General features: G+C 38.0%; 2 long non-coding RNA genes across 9 annotated transcripts in view; both read left to right on the top strand.

Annotated features, from left to right (window-relative positions):
• The first annotated feature begins 3778 nt into the window (after positions 1-3778).
• The window catches only part of LOC146480825 (uncharacterized), an 83637-nt gene continuing 66388 nt past the window's right edge, over positions 3779-21027 (top strand). The window contains exons 1-6 of one of the 8 annotated variants that reach the window (XR_014864605.1): positions 3913-4119; positions 8024-8090; positions 11819-12969; positions 15291-15408; positions 16626-16692; positions 19526-19969. This is a non-coding gene — a long non-coding RNA (uncharacterized LOC146480825). The other 7 variants (XR_014864604.1, XR_014864612.1, XR_014864611.1 and 4 more) reach the window with 7 other exon arrangements.
• The window catches only part of LOC146480829 (uncharacterized), an 18458-nt gene continuing 17957 nt past the window's right edge, over positions 20527-21027 (top strand). Inside the window, exon 1 of the long non-coding RNA XR_014864614.1 lies at positions 20527-20873. This is a non-coding gene — a long non-coding RNA (uncharacterized LOC146480829). The remainder of the gene's footprint in view (positions 20874-21027) is intronic.

Raw genomic sequence — 21027 nt, 5'->3', positions numbered from 1 at the left:
CTCACGCGTTAGACTCAGAAAAAGTTGGCAGGTATATTAAACTGGTGTTTACTTATTGCCTCACAATATCCCTATATCTAGATCTATCGATTTGAGGGAGTTAGCGATGCTGGAAGTTATCACTGCTAAAAGATGGGTGGGCTTACGTATTGATTGACATTATGATATCTCGCGTGACATTGATATAACTTGATCTGCGTGATTAGTGTAGCCCGGATAATCTCGCAGTGGCCAAACCTGTAAGAGCTCGATCTCTTGAAAATAAAAGTATTTGGTTGGATTCCTGAAGAGTCGTTTGTACTTCTCCGCCAGAAGAAAGAGAAACTTGTTACATCGTATAAATGACATTTTTGGCAGTGAACATTTAGTTGTCCTTGTATGGCATGATGACCTCATCACGTGACCAGTTGAAAAGCATGTACACAAGAAAACGTGGTTGATAAAGACATAACATTCTTTATTTTGCCTTATGTCCTTTACATCATGTATTATTAGGTTTTTACAAAACTCACTTATTTTAAGAGGCAAGGAGATCTTAAGCAAGCTCTGTTGAGCTTTTGTAAAGATCCCCCATAATTAGTTATTACACAGTCTGTAGTGGGCATCAAGAAAAGGATGGAATACTTATCATTAAATTAACAAGATTGTGGTTGATACGATTTGTAAGACGATTTCGATGATTTAGTATACGATTTACGAGTTAAATTCGACGACAATTGTATACAAGAATGCGATAGAGGTGAACCGATTTGTACCAGTACGTTATCGACGATTAAAACGTTTAAGAAAACACTACAAGGTTCGATATCCGTTTATTACACCCATGTCCTCTGCGATGCCGGTGCAGTGTTCTACCAACTGAGCTATCAAGCTAACTGGGGTGTCAGTAAAACGCGGGGCCGGGATCGGGGTCTCTTTTTAACAATAATAATAATAATAATAATAATAATAATAATAATAATAATAATAATAATAATAATAATAATAATAATAATAATATATTCGCCATCACCAACGGCTCAAACATGAATTATTCACTGAGCTTCACGGGAAGGGCTTTTCAAAATCGTTTTTCACCTGATCAACAAGACGTTGGAAGGAAGGGGGTTTTACAGTCAATCCACGTCACCGTTTTTTTTTATTTTTTACATTTGAATGGAGTTTTTAAATAAACATGTCAGTTTTGACGTCGCCAATGAGATTTCAGAGTTCCCGTAGAAATTTCCCTAGTTTATTGACGGTATAAAACTATGAATTTTTCTTTATATTACAACACAAGTATTTCAAGAATAAAAATTGTCTTCCAAGTATTTTGAATGGTTTTTTTTGGCAGTTAATGCGCCTTTTTCGGAAAGATTTCCAGAGAAATGTTCTACATTCTATTCAAATGCCGAGCTTTACAAAGGAATTCGAATGCATGTTTATTTCACGTGTGACATGGATTGACTGTAACAAACGAACACGATCATGGAAGGCGGCGGGGGTGTTCATAGTAAGTTCATGCACATTCTAGTTCACGAATTTGTTAGTTCAAGGAAATATACTGTCTCGTACCTTGTATTTTTTGCCTCATTTCGTTTCTTGGAAGAATAAAAGGTAGTAGTCAATTCACGGAACCAATGTCCGCCAGAATCGAGTGTTATCACCGATGACCTATCCTAAGCTAGTAAGCTTTAGAGACTTAACTTTTTTATATTGGCTTTAATCCTTATTTGACCCACAAATGACCTGTGATGTTGAAAAAAAAAAAAAAAACAATAAAAAAGAAAAGAGACCCCGACCCCGACCCCGATCCCGATCCCGGCCCCGGCCCCGGCCCCGCGTTTTACTAACACCCAGCTAACTGGGAGCTCATCGCAGAGGCCATGGGTCTGGATCGCGTTCAGGGCTGAGTTTTTCAGGCTTTCGGTGGATGACTGCGAGGGTCTCTTCTGCTTGGTCTTTCGTTCGCAGTTTATACATGTTTTATATATTTATATTCACAGATCACAGAATTAACGCAGGAAAACGTTATCATATGACAAACAACTGATAGTCAATAGTGTTATGCCAAACTGTGCGTTGGCATGACACGGATGGGCCGGAACATGCAGCCACATGAGAGATTTTCGGCATATTAAATACGCTCACTTCGATATCCGTTTTTTAAACCCATGACCTCCGCGATGCCGGTGCAGTTTTCTACCAACTGAGCTATCAAACTAACTGGGAGCTCATCGCAGACGTCATGGGCTCGGATCGCGTTCAGGCCTGAGTTTTTCAGGCTTTCGGTGGTTGACTGCGAGGGTCTTTTCTGCTTAGTCTTTCGTTCGCAGGTTATACATGTTTCATATATTTATCACAGAATTAATGCAGGAACACGTCATCAGATGATAACAAACTGATAGTCAATAGTGTCATGCCAAACTGTGCGTTGGTATGACACGGACGGGCCGGAACATGCAGCCACATGAGAGATTTTCGGCATATTAAGGTGATTCCCCCTTAAAAGAGGAAGTAACAAAAAATTTCTCAAACTTCATCCAGCTGGTAATCATGTTACGTATATTAAAAAAATGTAAGAAAAAACAAAGGTCACCGGGCTCGTTTTTGCACAACATGGATGGCCTTTACAGCAACTTTGCGACCGACGAGGCCCTCATAACTTATAACCCTAGTTAGCAGAAAAGGACACTAAAATTTCTGGAAAAGGCACTTCTTAGATTAAGTTATTAGAGAAGTTCAACAATAAAGACTCTGAAATACACTTTGAACCATCTTAGTTTTATAAGGGTTATTCATTACGTAACAAAATCAAGAATTCTCTGCATACGTACACACCCAGCACATGCACTATCTTAAGACTTGTTCTTTACAGCCTTAAATCAAAATATTTTAAAGCAGAATTTTAAACTTTTCTTGAAATCGAGACATATTGCAGATAATTATAACGTTTTGTAATTTAAATTTATGCATTAAAAAGTGGGGGTCACCGTGCTCGTTGTCGAACTATTGATCCTCAAAGCGCAAAAATCTTGTTGAAAATCTTTACGGACGAGAGAAGACTGGGTCGAGTTAAAAAAAAGGCATCTTCCCGATCACAGGTACTGTAGAAAGTTCGTTCATTAAATTTATTTGCGTTTGCATGTGTACTGTCTTCATACAAATGGCCAGTGAGAAATTACTTAAACAGAAAAGAAGGGTCGACTGTTGTGCGTAGAAGAGGTGCGCAGTGCAAAACAGGGGAATCACCTTAAATACGCCCACTCTAGACAAAACCAGCTTTTGAAGCATTACTCCCATAAAAATTCCACAGGGTTTATTTTTAATAAAGAAACCAATAAACAATATCCCAGTTATCCCACTATCTCTGAAATAACACTTAAACTGATCCCAATTATATTTTTCAATTCCTTCTTGATGAATCGTGAGGCCAGCTGTGTTCAGGTACTTAAATTGGTGTTCCCTTCAACTCCACTTCAATTTTCTCTTAATTAATGAACCTTTGGTAACAGATTCAAGCTAGGCAGAACCTACACTCCCTCTTTATCTCTGTAAAAAAGTCTTTTGTCACAATCCAATGTTCCTAAATCTGCCCGAAAAATATTTCCCAATTTTTACGAGAATTTCTCTTATAATAAGGTAAACATCAACTAACGTTCCCAATTGGTTAGGGCGCCAGCCTGTAGAGCCGGAGCTCGCAGATTCAAACTAGTCGTGGAAGTGAATTGTGGATTGAATTCGTAATATGCTCGTAGAGGTGAAGGAATAAACGTATAATATGTAAAACCCACATATTTGAAATCCATGTGTATGTTTTGTTTCACTGTTAGCAGATTGTCACCATTAAAATTATATTCAGTCATTGAAATGTTAAACCTCTCACTGAAGTTACATAACACAGTTGTATGTTTGTTTAATCACAAGATTAACACAAGTCCCATCAGGTGATAAACAACACCGAATTTGATGAACATAACATGTCATTCCAATCAGGTGTTTGCTCATAGAATTCTTGATTCTTCGCAAGTAAGGGTGTCGATTTTTCCTGGTTTTGTTTTTAATTAACATTCAGCCTCCAAACAAGGACACTAGTCAGTTTTCACCATATCCTTGTTCAAGATGTCTGCAACAAGCGAGGTACATGAGTTATTATAATCAATCTTACTCTATTTTATCGAAGTTTTTTTCCCATTTCATGCAGGGTGGGGACACTCGACTGCATCCAAAGTCCGTTTGTTTAATCATAAAATTAACCATGAGTCATAGGAACACAAGTCCCATCAGGTGATAAACAACACCGAATTCGATGAACATAACATGTCATTCCAATCAGCTGTCTGCTCATAGTTTTCTTGATTCTTCGCAAGTGAGGTTGTTGATTTTTCCTGGTCTGTTTTAAATAACATTTAGCCTCCAAACAAGGACAGTTATTGCCACATCCTTGTCCAAGATGTCTGCAACAAGCGAGGTACATGAGTTATTATAATCAATCTTACTCTATTTTATCGAAGTTTTTTTCTCATTTCATGCAGGGTGGGATAAGAGAGAGCTCTGGGAAAGGACTAGAGCACTTGTCGAAGGATAAGATTCACATATTTTTAACACCTCGCTTCAGTTCAAATAATTGTCGTTAGTAGTATTTTACCGGCAACCTTTACAGTTAAAGAGGTATTCCACGCTAGCTTGATAACTATTCAAAGATGGTCAAATAAATCGAAACTTGTCGAATTCTCGTCAATTGAGAAGCGTGCGGGATGTTTTGAAAAATTTAGGACCATCCAACAGTTCACGATTTTGGTGGATATCTGTTCGGAAACGACGGAGAGCTATTTCGCCTCAGAAATTCGGATGTAGTTTTAAAGAAAATCTTTCGTCGGCCCAAAATTTCGCACACTGGAAAACAAATTCCTTTCGTTTTCGGACAGACAAGTCTCTCGATAAAATTACGAGGTACCACCAGCTACCCTTTTCGTTGTTAGCAAGAATTTGCTAGCAAACTATTTTCGCAATTGTCGAAACAGAAATAATTCATGAAAAAATTATGTTACAAAGTCATTTCTGATAGGGGAAAAATCGTAAGAATAACAACTGTAACAAGATTCAAGACTTAGAAAAAGATGAAGGCAAGAAGGGCCCCGAAATGTCCGCAAATATCGAAAATGTAACAAGGATTTTCCTTCCTAGCTAAAAACATTCATTACAAATCTCGCAAAAATCGCAAGAATACCAAATGTAACAAGATTTAAGACTTAGAAAAAGAAGAAGGCAAGAAGGGCCCAGAAATGTCTGTTAATATCGCAAATATCGCAAAAGTAACGAGGATTTTTCATGTTACCTAAAAACACCCGTGACAAATATCGCAAAAATCGCAAGAATAACAAATGTAACAAAATTCAAGACTTAGAAAGTAAAGAAGGCCAAGAAGGGCCTCGAAATGTCCGCAAATATGGCAAAAATCGCAAAAGTAACAAGGATTTTTCTTGCTATCTTAAAACACCCATTACAAATATCGCAAAAAATCGCAAGAAAAGCGAATGTAACAAGATTCAAGACTTAAAAAGTTAAGAAGCCAAGAAGGGCCTCGAAATGTCCGCAAATATCGCAAAAATCGCAAAAGTAACAAGGATTTTTCTTGCTAGCTAAAAACAGTCATTAAAAATGTCGCAAAAATCACAAGAATAACAAATGCAACAAGATTCAAGACTTAGAAAAAGAAGAAGCGAAGAAGAGCCCTGAAATGTCCGCAAATATCGAAAAAGTCGCAAAAGTAACAGGGATTTTTCTTGCTTGCCATAAACACCCGTGACAAATATCGCAAAAATCGTATAAGAATAACAAATGTAACAAGATTCAAGACTTAAAAAGTAATGAAGCCAAGAAGGGCCCCGAAATGTTAGCAAATATCGCAAAAGTCGCATAAGTAACAAGGATTTTTCTTGCTTGCCAAACACAGCCGTGACAAAAATCGCAAGAATAACAAAGGTAACAAAATTCTAGAGTTAGAAAGGGAGAAGCCAAGAAGCGCCGCAAGAAGCCCGCAAAAATCGCAAAAGTAACAAGGAATTTTCTTGCTATTCAAAAACACCAAGTAACAAATATTGCGTAAATATGGCGGAAATAGCAAGAATAATCTAGGCAATTAAATTCCAGACTTAGAAAGAAAGAAAGAAAGAAAGAAAGAAAGAAAGAAAGAAAGAAAGAAAGAAAGAAAGGTAGGAAGTGCCTGAAAATGTCGAAAAATCGCAATAGTAACAAATATTGGAGAGAAACATTCATGTACAATGCGCAGATCTGCATGACCCGTTTTCATTTCCCCCTATTTGCTATTCTTGAAATTTTGTAACGATTGTTATATGGGTTCATGAGTAATAGAACGAAGCACACATTGTTATTTAAAATGAATAAACTGGCATACACATCTTAATAATATTCCCTTGGTGGTTGTTGTTCAACTATAAGCCTTAATTTAAAAGAGAAAGATCACCAGATCACTGGCAATTCCTGTTTAAAAACTATGGGTATTGGACAGAACCATTCATGTACAATGCGCGGATCTCATGACCCGTTTTTATTTCCCCCAATTTGCTATTCTTGATATTTTGTAGCGATTGTTATGGTAGGTTCTTGGCCATCAAAAGTTCTGCTTATGTTTCCGTTTGTTGCTAAAATTTGCCCCCTTCTGTGAGCGAAACTCCTTTTAATGCATTGTAGCTGTATGTTGATGGAATTAAGAACGAAGCATACACAGATTGATATTACAGTATTTTGCTACTGACCGTAATCAAAAAGTCTTGTTACTTTTGCGATTTTTGCGGACTTAGCGAAGCCCTACTTGACCATTTTTCTTTCTAAGTGTAGAATTTTGTTAAATTTGTCATTCTAGCTATTTTAGTCGTATTTGTTACTCAATCTTTTCACATAGCAAGAAGGAGCCTTGTTACTTTTGCCATTTTTACGAAATTTGCGGACTTTTTGAAGCCCTACTTGACCATTTCCCTTTCTAAGTGTAGAATTTTGTACAATTTATCATTCTTGCTATTTTCGCCATATTTGTTACTCAATCTTTTCACATAGCAAGAAAAAGTCTGGTTACTTTTGCGATTTTTGCGAAATTTGCGGACTTGACCTTTTCCCTTGCTAAGTGTAGAATTTTGTTAAGTTTGTCATTCTTGCTATTTTCGCCATATTTGTTACTCAACCTTTTCACATAGCAAGAAAAAGTGTTGTTACTTTTGCGATTTTTGCTATTTCTTCCATACTTTTCTAATAGCAGTTTTCTTTAAATCTTTTTTTGCGAAAATTGCGAAAATAATTTGCTACCAAATTTTTGCTAACAAGATCGATCCTGGACATAAGTGCGAGATTTGTCGTTGAGGACAAAAAACGTTAACTTTAGATGAGTGGATTTTTTTTTCATCTATGTGATCGTGACAGTTAAATCGTGACAGTGAGCCACGTCAAAATACCCTGCGCACTTTTTACTCTGGATACACTTTGAGGGAGTGAAAAGGAAGGATTAAGCTTAGACTTCATGTATAATTTTGCTCCAGAAAACATATGCTAGGACAGATATAAACCTCTGAAATTGACCCTAATTTCAATTAGAAATCTAACCCTCGAAGGTCCCTATCTTCAACTCAGTGAATTAGCACATTAAAAAATACGACTTGTCACTTCATTTTTACACTTAACGAGAGATGATAGAAAGATTTGACTGCAGCCGGGATAGAATTACGGGAATAGTTCTCGTTGTTGTGTACGAGCTCGCTAAAGATGTAAAAGATACACGATTTTCCCGTTTTTCCTGGGGACCGAAGCGGGGGTGTAGCCGTAAATTCAACTTTTCTAATTTTTAGAAAAACGAAAGAGCGGCGGAACTATAAATTGTGGGGGACATTTAGGTGAAACAAAATTAAATGTGAAATTTGCCATCTGTCGTGGAATTTTTGATATTCTCTGTCAGTATAGCTCCTACATGTAAGTGTTTTTCGCTTTAATGTTCTTGTTGAGTGCCCCTGACATTCCATATTTGTTTGCACAGATCATGCACCTGGATGAAACCTCACTTCAAGCTGTGAAGGAGCATTCCGAAACAACTGATCGCAAAGGTAATGTGAATAGTGATCAGATACTAACGAAAAATGTACTGTTTAACTCTTTATTATTTGTCAGCCTTTCCACTGTTTCTGTAGGAAGTACTCAAGTTTCCATGGCTTCGCTGTACCGTATCGATAACTTAGCGATTTCACGATAGATTTTTAATATCGCATTTGCAGTATCAAATAGGCCTTATCACGGTTTTCGACGCCATTTTGACGAGAGGCAAACACGTCTTGAAATAACAGTGTTTGTATGGAAATCGGATGTCAAATAATTTTCATAAAACATCGCTTCTGAAAACTTCATTAATTGGAAACTTTAGGCACTATGCAAAGGATTTTACAGAAAATAACTGAGGAATGTAGCTGTGCTAGAAAGCGTTTTGCTGCGTTTTGACATTTCCATACATTTGTCTGAGTTTACTCGTAGCGCGAGTCAAGCTCGAGCCACAAACCAAGTTCGAGTCAGGGTCTAACTTTAATTTTTCTCTCTTTCTTTTTTTTTTCGTCTTCTTGTTCTTGTTCTTCTTGTTCTTCTTGTTCTTCTTTCTCTTGTTCTTCTTCTTGTTCTTCTTTCTCTTGTTCTTCTTCTTGTTCTTGTTCTTCTTGTTGTTCTTGTTGTTGTTGTTGTTGTTGTTGTTCTTCTTCTTCTTCTTCTTCTTATTTCTTCTGCGGGTTGTTTTTCTCTTTTATATAATGATGTTCTTGTGGTAAGCAAAAAAAAAAAAAAAACTTTCAGGTTTGCAACAATTCTCGTTTTAATAGTAATGTCGATCACTAGAGCCAATAATTTAACCACTGTGATTCGCTGCTGCTGTGGAAAGATATACGACAACCATTAGTGTTCATAGATTTCCTAAGGTAATTAAGGCCTGTAGCTGCATACACCTGAAGCAGAGATCCCATTGCCACGACTGAGAAAACGGACGGTGATGAAGTATTACCTGCCTAATCATGTCCACAGGACACCCAGGATAACATAGAATAGAACCTATACCCCTCGCGGACAAAAAAAAGGAGTAGCGAATAGTAAAATGCGAGAATCACCGAGACCGAGACCAAATAATTTTCGAAAATATGAGCTCGAGACCCTGTACCGGAGAAAATCGAGCCCGAGACTTGATAATCGAGTGCTTCAGGACATTAAATTGAACCAACAACAGTCACCTGGTCACACGATAAGTTATGGACTAACATTTGCTCTTTTTTATGGTCTATCACGACCCGAGATTTGTAAAGATCAAGCGCTCTCTGATTTCCGCTTTTGCCATCAGCGGTATAAAAGTTCATCAATTCAGCCGTGCACTTTGTCTAAGGATTGTTTTTAGTTTTAGTTGAGACAAACTAACTTCTAAGTTTGGATTTCGAGTTGGATTTCAGTTCGATAAAGAATGTAGAGGTCGGTTTTTTTGTGATGGTTTCTGGTAATCCACTGGCAGTGAGATTGCAGGCTGTTCGTTTATCACGTATACTGATTGGAGTCTAACAGATCCACGTCTTAAATAAGTTGATCATTGTTGTCTTTTGCTTTCAAGAGCGTTGGCCTCTTGCAGTTGTTTTCATCTCGGTTGCTTCGTGACTGAAAGACTTATGTATTAAGTTCTTAGAGCTGACGTGTATCTCCATTGTTTTGTACGTTAGCTCGCATCCGGCAAATATTTCGAAGCTAAGACAGTCGGTAACTGTCATGCGAGTCTCTAGGATGCTTCAGCAATTTGTTCTGACAAGTGGTGTAGTGTTGTTTCTCAGGCAAGACTGCAGTTTCGATTCTAAATGAATCTCGTCAGTTGCCAATGAAAGTTCTTAGAGCAGTCAACCCTGTATCAATAACTAGCTCAGTGGTAGAGCATCTGGACAAGCAATCAGAAGGTCTTAGTTCGAACCCTGATAGGAGCACTCGGATGTTTTCCGAGTATGCCTGTGTCATTTACTGATAAATACATCATTCTCATTTATTCACCAGGCTTAACATATTCCCTGGTCACAATATTTCCATTGCCATTATTTACTTCTTCATTCACGAGTTGGCTCACAGGAGCCTTTGCTTAGGTCAAAAACCCTTTGAGGGTCTAAATGTTTATTTATCTATATATATCTCTAGATAATATGAGATATAATAAACATTTGAGAAAAGTACACAGCCTTGAAAACAGCAAGAAAATGTTCAGAAGTCAGAAATTTTAAATTTGTACAGTTGGAGTGATTTGTAGTAAGTAAGGACTCCTTCAACTTATGTCAAAACGTGCAGAATTGGACAAAATCATAAAGTGAGCTTTACTTTGCTTGAAGTTGTTATAAAAGTAACAGTCATTAAGAGATGGATTCATTAGGAATTTAATCAGTACGTAATATTTTCTTAAATTTCAGTTTTTTAACATTTTACTGGCGAATCAACACGTTCAGTTATTATGTCAAAATATATACAGGAAATAAATTTTTTTAGCTTTTTTTCTCGTTTTCCCTAGGAATAAAATAAGTATGCCCCGCAGAAATGTTTACAGATGTAGCAATTACAATCTCTACTGTAAACTAGCAATATAGTTTCATTTCTAGAACTGATGTACTGTAAGAGAGATTCAAGAATAAATGTTGTCTGTTTTGCCCATCAACAAAAAATGGCTGACACACCGTCTACGTCATTGACCGATTAATTATTTATAAATAATAAAACCAAAAGCCACATATAGTTTTGAAAAGTCGAATAAATGTTTTAACTTTGGTATAAGTTTTAAGTTGTAGTGTATCAACAGACTAAAGAAATGGTGTTTTACATTTGGCACTTTTCACTGCAGCGTCTGAGCTCAAAATTGGAGTTTGTGGTGCCAACAAATATCTGATGTGTAACAATGAAGCAAGGACGTCAAGGGCGTTTTGGGACATTCCCCTTGAAGATCTCTTTGCATGCCAAATTTGTGTGGGGGTAAAAAATTTCATTCCCACTTTGTTTGATTTTTACAGATAAGTTAGCTGTTTGTTGAGTGAGGGTCGCTCCCATTCAACATCCCAAAACTGATGATGATACGGTTGCATCCGAAACATGTCTTTCAAATTCAAAAGTGTGTGTATTTTTCTGAAATATTTTTTATATATCATTTAGAATCTTTCAACGATAGTCGCTTTCAGAGATATACAGATAATTAAATAACTCGGGAACTGAGTGGAGAAGGGGGTATACAACAAAGTTTTACACGGGGAGGCTCGACCCCAAGGTCCAAACCGTTACCCTATTATATATACAATTTTTGACAGAAAAGGTAACCCTTTTATCTGGCCTGCCACAGAAAATGGTACAATATTCACATGCATACAGTTGAAACCGCAACTCGTTTCGTTGGATCTGTACTAGATATCTGTGAAGGCCCTTTTAAATACCTAAATCACAGTTTTCTCTATCCTTTTCTATACTTAACCTTGTAAAATCCCAACCTCCAGTCTAAAAAAGATACCTCTTTTGGGTGAGGCCTCCCTGTTTAGGCCGTTATAGGAAGTACTTCCCCCGCCTACCCCCTCGGGAAATTTACACATATAAAGAAAAGGGAAAATAGTAAACAAACGAGGCCAGTTTAATTAGAGGACCACCAAGTCCAAAGAAGGCAACACTTAATAGAAAAAAATTGTGTGCAGTTAGCTCAAGAGTGCTCTTGGCTGCAGCTGGTGTTAGAGCCCGGTGCTTTTTATACAAATCAAAATCAAAACTGTCAATACTCATTTTCGCTGCATCTGTTTTGCTTTGTCAGATCCACCGCTCAGATCATCCAAAGTTCCAGCAATTCTTCCTGTTGCTTTTTCCATGTTGGAAAAGGTAGAGGTGGCGGACAGCAAGGGTTGCCTTTCTCCTCATACCTATGTGGAAGATAAAACCGTTACCATTGCAAGATGAAGAGCTTTGAGTCGGCGAGTTTTATTGGCGTTAAGTTTCAATAAACGGCTAATTCCTTTAGACAAAAAATAAAGCGGTGAAATCATAGAACAGCAACTATCACAGGGAGGAGAGGAGTTATGCTAGAAATGTCAATAAAAAAACGTCTTACCTCTGAAAATTGCATTCTTGTATTTCTTTGCGTAGTTAAAACCTCATTTGCGAACCAAATATATGCATTGATTTGCGATCGAATGCGATCGATCGTTTCGAACCCCCAATTTTTTTGAAAAGTGTCGACCGCTGTTTATTGGGACCGTGTATTCAGTTGGACGAAGTCCAGCGAATGAGGAGTTATGCTAGAAATGTCAATAAAAAAACGTCTTACCTCTGAAAATTGCATTCTTGTATTTCTTTGCGTAGTTAAAACCTCATTTGCGAACCAAATATATGCATTGATTTGCGATCGAATGGGATCGATCGTTTCGAACCGCCATTTTTTTGAAAAGTGTCGACCGCTGTTTATTGGGACCGTGTATTCAGTTGGACGAAGTCCAACGAATGAGGAGTTATGCTAGAAATGTCAATAAAAAAACGTCTTATCTCTGAAAATTGCATTCTTGTATTTCTTTGCGTAGTTAAAACCTCATTTGCGAACCAAATATATGCATTGATTTGCGATCGAATGCGATCGATCGTTTCGAACCGCCATTATTTTGAAAAGTGTCGACCGCTGTTTGTTGGGCCAACTGACTGTGGGCGGCAAAGATGTCACAGCAGTAAGAAAAGAGACAAGTCTCTTTTTCTTCTCGGCACTTCGTGCCTCGTTCGGAAAGCTTCGCTTTCCGAAAATCATTCGTTGGACTTCGTCCAACTGAATACACGGTCCCAATAAACAGCGGTCGACACTTTTCAAAATAATGGCGGTTCGAAACGATCGATCGTATTCGATCGCAAATCAATGCATATATTTGGTTCGCAAATGAGGTTTTAACTACGCAAAGAAATACAAGAATGCAATTTTCAGAGGTAAGACGTTTTTTTATTGACATTTCTAGCATAACTCCTCTGCTCCCTGTGCAACTACAGGGTGTTTCAAAAGTTCGTGGACATTTTAAAAAGTCTATACTTCATCCAGATTTCTTATATTTCTCTCCATTTTCTTGCAGATATTAACAAATCTTATTGTTTATCGATTTTCAGAACTTTTGTATGAGTCAGATAAAAAGCCTTGTTGAAATAAATATTTTCCCGCCAAAAGGTGCAAATCTGTGTCGTGTGTGTTTTTGAACTTTCCCGCCATTTTTGTCTGTTTTCAGTAGCAACTACATACTGTAGATTTTCAACGTCTTGATAAAATTTCTAATTATGAACCCTAAAAAAGCAGTGTATTTAAGAGCACAGGCAGCAATTCTACGATCATCTAGAGTATCTGTTCGAGAAACGGCTAAAATACTGCAAAAAAGCAAGAGCTGGGTAGCGAAGTGGTCAAGTTCACAAGAGTTTTACGACAAGCCAAGAAGTGGTCGACCATCAGTCCTTGACAGAACCGCAAAGAAAGTTATAGAAAAAGCAAAGTATAAACGAGGAAATTCTACCAGAAAAATCAGCAAACAACTGAAGAACAAAGGTCTGCCTGGATCTGCACCAACAGTGTGAAGGTATATGTCAAGAAAAGGATGGAAACCTTTGAGACGAAAAAAGCTTCCACTTCTGAGCAACAACCAGAGGAAAGCTCGCTTAGTATTCGCTCGTAAATATCGTAAATTTACAGCAGATGAATGGGAAAATTTTCTCTTTAGCGATGAGTGCCCTAAATACCTTTTTCATCTTCCAAACCCTAAAAACGATATAGTATGGGGCTCACAGGAGAGTCAAGTTCCGCCATCGTACCAAGTTAAAGGAAGCGCCAAATGGATGGTTTGGGGTGGCATGACAGGCCGCGGCCTCACTTCCCTACATTTCATCCCGCAAGGACAAACTGTAACGGCAGAGTATTATATCACAAAAAATCCTTGAGAAAGAAGTGAAGCCTCTTTTCAGCCGAAGATCTACAACAGAAGTTCCTGTAAAACGAAAGCTTTTCACGAACAATAGCAGTGCGACCTTCGTTCAAGATGGCGCACCAGCTCATACGGTGAAAGCAACACAGCAGTGGTGCAAGAGAAACCTCCCGAATTTTATCCAAAAAGATGAGTGGCCAGCAAATTCACCTGACCTTAACCCTATTGAAAACCTATGGAGCATCATCGACGAAGCTGCATACAGAGATCCGATCCCTAAGACGATGGGAGGACTAAAATCAAGGTTACGGCAAGCCTGGCGAAACATACCGCTAGCAAGCCTAAGGGAGCTGGCTCGTTCCATGCCGCAACGGCTCAAAAACGTTATTCAGAACAATGGGGGGCACTCTGGATATTAATTTTTTTAACAGTGGTCAAAGGAAGCAATGTACATAAAACTGGAAAAGCTTCATTAATATCGGATTCGTAAAACTATCATTTATTTGTATTAAAAAAAGTGTCCACGAACTTTTGAAACACCCTGTATAGGTCAAAAATAGGGTTGGCAAATCTTATCTAATCATTAGAGGAAACATGTCTGTCACTGCTCACTTGAAAACCGCTGTTTTCAAAAGATTTCCTCAACGTAACGGGTGCTTAGCTCAATGATTTTGTAACTGAAGAAATATGTGCAAATACAATGGTCTTTTTGAAAGACTACAATAAAAATAGACTCTTTTTAAAGTAAACGTTTCAACGTTGTTTTTATTAAATTTGGTCTTTATTCAGATACTTTAATCATCAAGCAGTATTTCATTTATACATGTTTCATATATTTATATTCACGGCTCACAGAATTAACGTAGGAACACGTCATCATATGATAAACAACTGATAGTCAATAGTATTATGCTAAACATTGCGTAGGCGTGACACGGACGGGCCGGAACATGCAGCTACATGAGAGATTTTCGGCATATTAAATAGGCCCACTCTAGACAAAACCAGCTTTTGAAGCATTACTCCCATAAAAATTTCACAGGGACTATGTCAATGTCACAGGTATCCCACTATCTCTCAAATAACACTTAAAATGATCCCAATTATATTTTTCAATTCCTTCTGGATGAATCGTGAGGCCAGCGGTGTTCAGTTACTTAAATTGGTGTTCCCTTTAACTCCACTTTAATTTTCACTTAATTAATGAACCTTTGGTAACAGATTTAAGCTAGGCAGAACATACCCTCCCTCTTTATCTCTGTAAAAAAGTCTTTTATCACAATCCAATGTCCCTAAATCTGCCTAAAATATTTCCCAAATTTTTACGACAATTTCTCTTATAATTAGGTAAACATCAACTAACGTTCCCAATTGGTTAGGGCGCCAGCTTGTAGAGCCGGAGCACGCAGGTTCAAACTGGCCATGGCAGGGAATTGCGGATTGAATTCGTAATATGCTCGTAGAGGTGAAGAAATAAACGTAAAATATGTAAAACCCACATATTTGAAATCCATGTGTATGTTTTGTTTCACAGTTAGCAGATTGTCACCATTAAAACTATATTCAGTCATCGAAATGTTAAACCTCTCACTGAAGTCAAATAACAAAGTTGTATGTTTGTTTAATCACAAGATTAACACAAGTCCCATCAGGTGATAAACAACACCGAATTCGATGAACATAACATGTCATTCCAATCAGGTGTTTGCTCATAGAATTCTTGATTCTTCGCAAGTAAGGGTGTCGATTTTTCCTGTTTTTGTTTTAAATAACATTCAGCCCCTACAAGGACATTAGTCAGTTTTCGCCATATCCTTGTCCAAGATGTCTGCAACAGGCGAGGTACATGTGGGTTATTTTAATCAATCTTACTCTATTTTATCGAAGTTTTTTTCCTATTCCATGCAGGGTGGGATAAGAGAGAGCTCTGGGAAAGGATTAGAGCACTTGTCGAAGGATAAGATTCGCATATTTTTAACACCTCGCTTCAGTTCAGATAATTGTCGTTGGGAATGTTTTACCGGCAACCGTTTCAGTTAAAGACGCATTCCACACTAACTTAATAACTATTCAGAGACGGTCAAATAAATCGAAACTTGTCGAATTCTCGTCACGGCAATTGAGAATCGTGCGGGATGTTTTGAAAAATCTAGGGCCATCCAACAGTTCACGATTTTGGTGGATATCTGTTCGGAAACGACGGAGAGCTATTTCGCCTCAGAAATTCGGATGTAGTTTTAAAGAAAATCTTTTGTTTTCTTCCCTAAAATGTCGGCACAAAATTTCGTACATCGGAAAACAAATTTCTTTCGTTTTCGGACAGACAAATATCTCGATAAAATTACGAAGTAGCACCAGCTAGCCTTTCGTAAAACCAACGATAGCTCGAAAATTCTGAGAATGTGACTGCATTGGCTTACACAGTAACTATGATGTGAAAGATACACGATTTCCCCGTTTTTCCGGGGGCCCGAAGCGGGCGTGTAGCCGTAAATTCAACTTTTCTAATTTTTAGAAAAACGAAAGAGCGGCGGAACTATTTTTTAGGTGAAACAAAATAAAATGTGAAATTTCCCATCTGTCGTGGGATCAGTTTTGATATTTACTGTCAGTAACTTTTAAGTATTTTTTGCTTTAATGTTCTTGTTGAGTGACCCTAACATTCCATATTTGTTTGTACAGATCGTGCTCCTGGACGAAACCTCACTTCAAGCTGTGAAGGAACATTCCGAAACAACTGATCGCAGAGGTAATGTGAAAAGTGATCAGATGCTAACGAAAAATGCACAGTTTAAGTCTTTATTATTTGTCAGCCTTTCCACTGTTTCTGTAGGAAGTACAGAAGTTTCCATGGCTTCGCTGTACCATATCGATAAGTTAGCGATTTCACGATAGATTTCTAATATCGCATTTGCAGTATCGAATAGGCCTTATCACGGTTTTCGACGCCATTTTGAACGGCGGAGTAGGCAAACACGTCTTGAAATAACAGTGTTTGTATGGAAATCCGATGTCAAATAATTTTCATTAAACATCGCCGCTACTTTAGGCACTATGCCTATACTGAGGAATGTAGCTGTGCTAGAAAGCATCTAGTCGCGTTTTGACATTTCAATACATTTGTCTAAGTTTACTCGTAGCACGAGTCAAGCTCGAGTTACGAGCCAAGTTCGAGTCAGGGTCCAACTTTAATTTTTCTGTTTTTCCTTCTTCTTCTTCTTCTTCTTCTTCTTCTTCTTCTTCTTCTTCTTCTTCTTCTTCTTCTTCTTCTTCTTCTTCTTCTTCTTCCTCTTCTTCTTATGTCTTCTGGTTGTTTTTCTCTTTCATATAATGATGTGATTGTGCAATAAACGAAAAAAAAAAAATATAACTTTCAGGTTTGCAACATTTTTCGTTTTAATAATAATATCGATCACTAGAGCCATTTAACCACTGTGATTCGCTGCTACTGTGCAAAGATATACGAAAACCGTTAGTGTTCATAGATTTCCTGAGGTAATTAAGACTTGTAGCTGCGTACACCTGAAGCAGAGATCCCATTTCCGCGACTGAAAAAACGGACGGTGATGAACAGTATTACCTGCCTAATCGACTCAAGCGCCATCTTGTTGCACAAACTAACTTCCGAGTTAGGATTTCGAGTTGGATTTTCGATAAAGGATGTAGAGGTCGGTTTTTTGGTGCTGGTTTCTAGTAATCCACTGGCGGTGAGATTGCAGGCTGTTCGTTTATCACGTATATGAGAGGCTAACAGATCCACGTCTTTAAAAAGTTGATCATTGTTGTCTCTCGCTTTCGAGAGCTGTGGCCTCTTGCAGTTGTTTTCAGCTCTATTGCTTTGTACTGAAAGGCTTATGTATTATGTTCTTAGAGATGACGTGTATCTCCATTGTTTTGTGCGTTAGCTCGCATCCGGTAGATATTCAAAGCTAAGACAGTCGGTAACTGTCATGCGATTTCTTCTGACAAGTGGTTTAGTGTTTTTTCTCAGGCAAGACTGCAGTTTCGATTCTAAATGAATCTCTTCAGTTGCCAATGAAAGTTCTTAGAGCAGTCAACCCTGTATCAGTAACTAGCTCAGTGGTAGAGCATCTGGACTAGGTTCGACTCCTGATACTCCTGAAGCTTCCTGAGCACTTGGATTTTTTTCCGAGTATGCCTGTCTTATTTACTGATTAATACATCATTCACATTTATTTACCAGGCTTAACATATTCCATCACATTATTTCCATTGCGCATATGCCACATATTGACATTCCAATCCTAGCAGTATCAGTATACAGGATGTTTGTCCCATGAACCTTGTTTAATGCCCTTAGCTCCCACGAGTCTCCTGTAGCTCAGTGGTAGAGCATCCGAGCTAGTAATCGGAAGGTCTTAGGTTCGACTCCTGATAGGAGCACTCGGATGTTTTCCGAGTATGCCTGTTTCATTTACTGATAAATACATCATTCTCATTTATTCACCAGGCTTAACATATTCCTTGATCACATTATTTCCATTGCCATTATTTACTTCTTCATTCACGAGTTGGCTCACAGGAGCCTTTGATTAGGTCAACAATCCCTTTGAGGGTCTAAATGTTTATTTATTTATATATCTCTAGATAGTATGAGAGATATTAAACTGCAGCTTCTGAGTTCAAAATTGGAGATTGTGGTGCCAACAAACATCTGATGTTACCATGGCAACAATAAAGTGAGGACGTTAATAAAAGCTAATAAAGAGCGTTTTGGGACATTCCCCTTGAAGATCTCTTTGCATGCCAAATTTGAGTGGGGGTAAAAAATTTCATTTCCCACATTGTTTGACTTTTATAGAGAAGTTAGCTGTTTGTTGAGTGAGGTTCGCTCCCATTCAACATCCCGAAACTGATGATGATACGGTTGTATCCGAAACATGTATTTCAAATTCGAAAGTGTGTGCATTTTTCTCAAATGTTTAGATATCATTTAGAACCTTTCAACGATAGTCGCTTACAGAGATATACAATTAATTAAATAACTCAGGAATTGAGAGGAGAAGGGGGTACACCGGGGAGGCTCGACCCCAAGGTCCAAACCGTTACCCTATTATATATACAATTTTTGACAGAAAAGGTAACCCTTTCATCTGGCCTGCCACAGAAAATGGTACCACGTTCACATACATACAGTTGAAACCACAACTCATTTCGTTGGATCAGTACTAGATATCTGTGAAGGCCCTTTTAAATACCTAAATCACAGTTTTCTCTATCCTTTTCTATACTTAACCTTGTAAAATCCCACTCTTCATGCAGCCTAAAAAAGATACCTCTTTTGGGTGAGGCCTCCCTGTTTAAGCCGTTATAGGGAGAACTTCCCCCGCCTACCCCCTCGGGGAATTAACACATATAAAGAAAAGGGAAAATAGTAAACAAACAAGGCCAGTTTAATTAGACGGCCACCAAGTCCAAAGAGGCATGGTAGAGAAAAATGGTGTGCAGTCAGCTCAAGAGTGCTCTTGGCTGCAGCTGGTGTTAGAGTCCGGTGCTTTTTATACAAATCAAAATCAAAACTGTCAGTACTCATTTTCGCTGCATCTGTTTTGCTTTGTCAGATCCACCGCCAAGATCATCCAAAGTTCCAGCAATTTTTCCTGTTGCTTTTTCCATGTTGGAAAAGGTAGAAGTGGCGAACAGCAAGGGTTGCCTTTCTGCTACTACCTTGATGATCTGGACAACATGAAGGGCTTTGAGTCGGCGAGTTTTATTGGCGTTAAGTTTCAATAAACGGCTAATTCCTTTAGACAAACAATAAAGCGGTGAAATCATAGAACAGCAACTATAGGTCAAAAATAGGGTTGGCAAATCTTATCTAATCATAAGAGGAAACATATCTGTTACTGCTCTTAAGAGGTATACTCATTTGAAAACCGCTGTTTTTAAAAGATTTCCTCAACGTAACGGGTGCTTAGCTCAATGATTTTGTAAAAGAAAATAAGTGCAAATACAATGGTCTTTTTGAAAGACTACAATAAAAATAGACTCTTTTTAAAGTAAAAGTTTCAACGTTGTTTATATAGTGTTATGCCAAACTGTGCGTTGACATGACACGGACGGGACGGAACATGACAAAACCAGCTTTTGAAGTGATTGCTCCCATAAAAATTCCACGGGGACTATTTTTAATAAAGAAACCAATAAACAATGTCAAAGGTATCCCACTATCTCTGAAATAACACTTAAAGTGATCCCAATTATATTTTTCAATTTCTTCTGGATGAATCGTTAGGCCAGCTGTGTTCAGTTACTTAAATTGGTGTTCCCTTCAACTCCACTTTAATTTTCACTTAATTAATGAAGCTTTGGTAACAGATTTAAGCTAGGCAGAACATACCCTCCCTCTTAATCTCAGTTTAAAGGTCTTTTATCACAATCCAATGTCCCTTGTCGGAAACAGAATAATAGCATAGATATCAAATAGCGATTGTGAAATGTTTGTCTGGAAATTTTGTTATTCTTATGTCTGGAAGATTCGTATCTAGCCAATCAGCGTTCTTTTTAACTAAGGTGTCCCGCAAAGATAAGGAACAATTGTCTTTGATTTATTTAGCTTTCAGTCGAAGTAATCTTTTATATCAGTCGAGTCGAGGAGTTGTGACAGTTGTGAAACCTAGCGAGAATAGAAGAGGAGAAGAATAAAAATCTAGTGAAGACGAGACAGTGTGGGCTATCCTTACTAATTCCCCACATTAGTGGCACCTCCGACGGGACCTGCAGTGATTTGGACAACCTGTTAGTCAATGGAAGCTAAACTGGAGGCAGAACTTCAGCTTCTAAAGCTTACACGAGGAAGGACGAAATCTGTCGTGGAGAAGGGAAATATCGAGAAGATCACTCGACATAAAGAAACTCTGGGAAAGATTGTGGCATCTATAGAAGACTTGAAGCTAGACATCGAGAAAGGTAAGCTTGAAGCGGGGAAAAGCATTGACGAAGTTGATGAATGGGGAAAAATTATCGAGCAAACGATTGATGATATAGATAAAGAAGTAGAACATTTAAATCGTCATCTCGAAGAAGCTGGGGCAAAAGCAATAAACAAAAAACGGGAAGAGGA

This window comes from Pavona decussata, unplaced genomic scaffold (genome assembly GCF_977016875.1).
Source record: "Pavona decussata unplaced genomic scaffold, jaPavDecu1.1 SCAFFOLD_52, whole genome shotgun sequence".
Taxonomy (NCBI): domain Eukaryota; kingdom Metazoa; phylum Cnidaria; class Anthozoa; order Scleractinia; family Agariciidae; genus Pavona; species Pavona decussata.
Note: the sequence above shows the minus strand (reverse complement) of the source record. Positions and strands in the feature narration are given on the sequence as shown.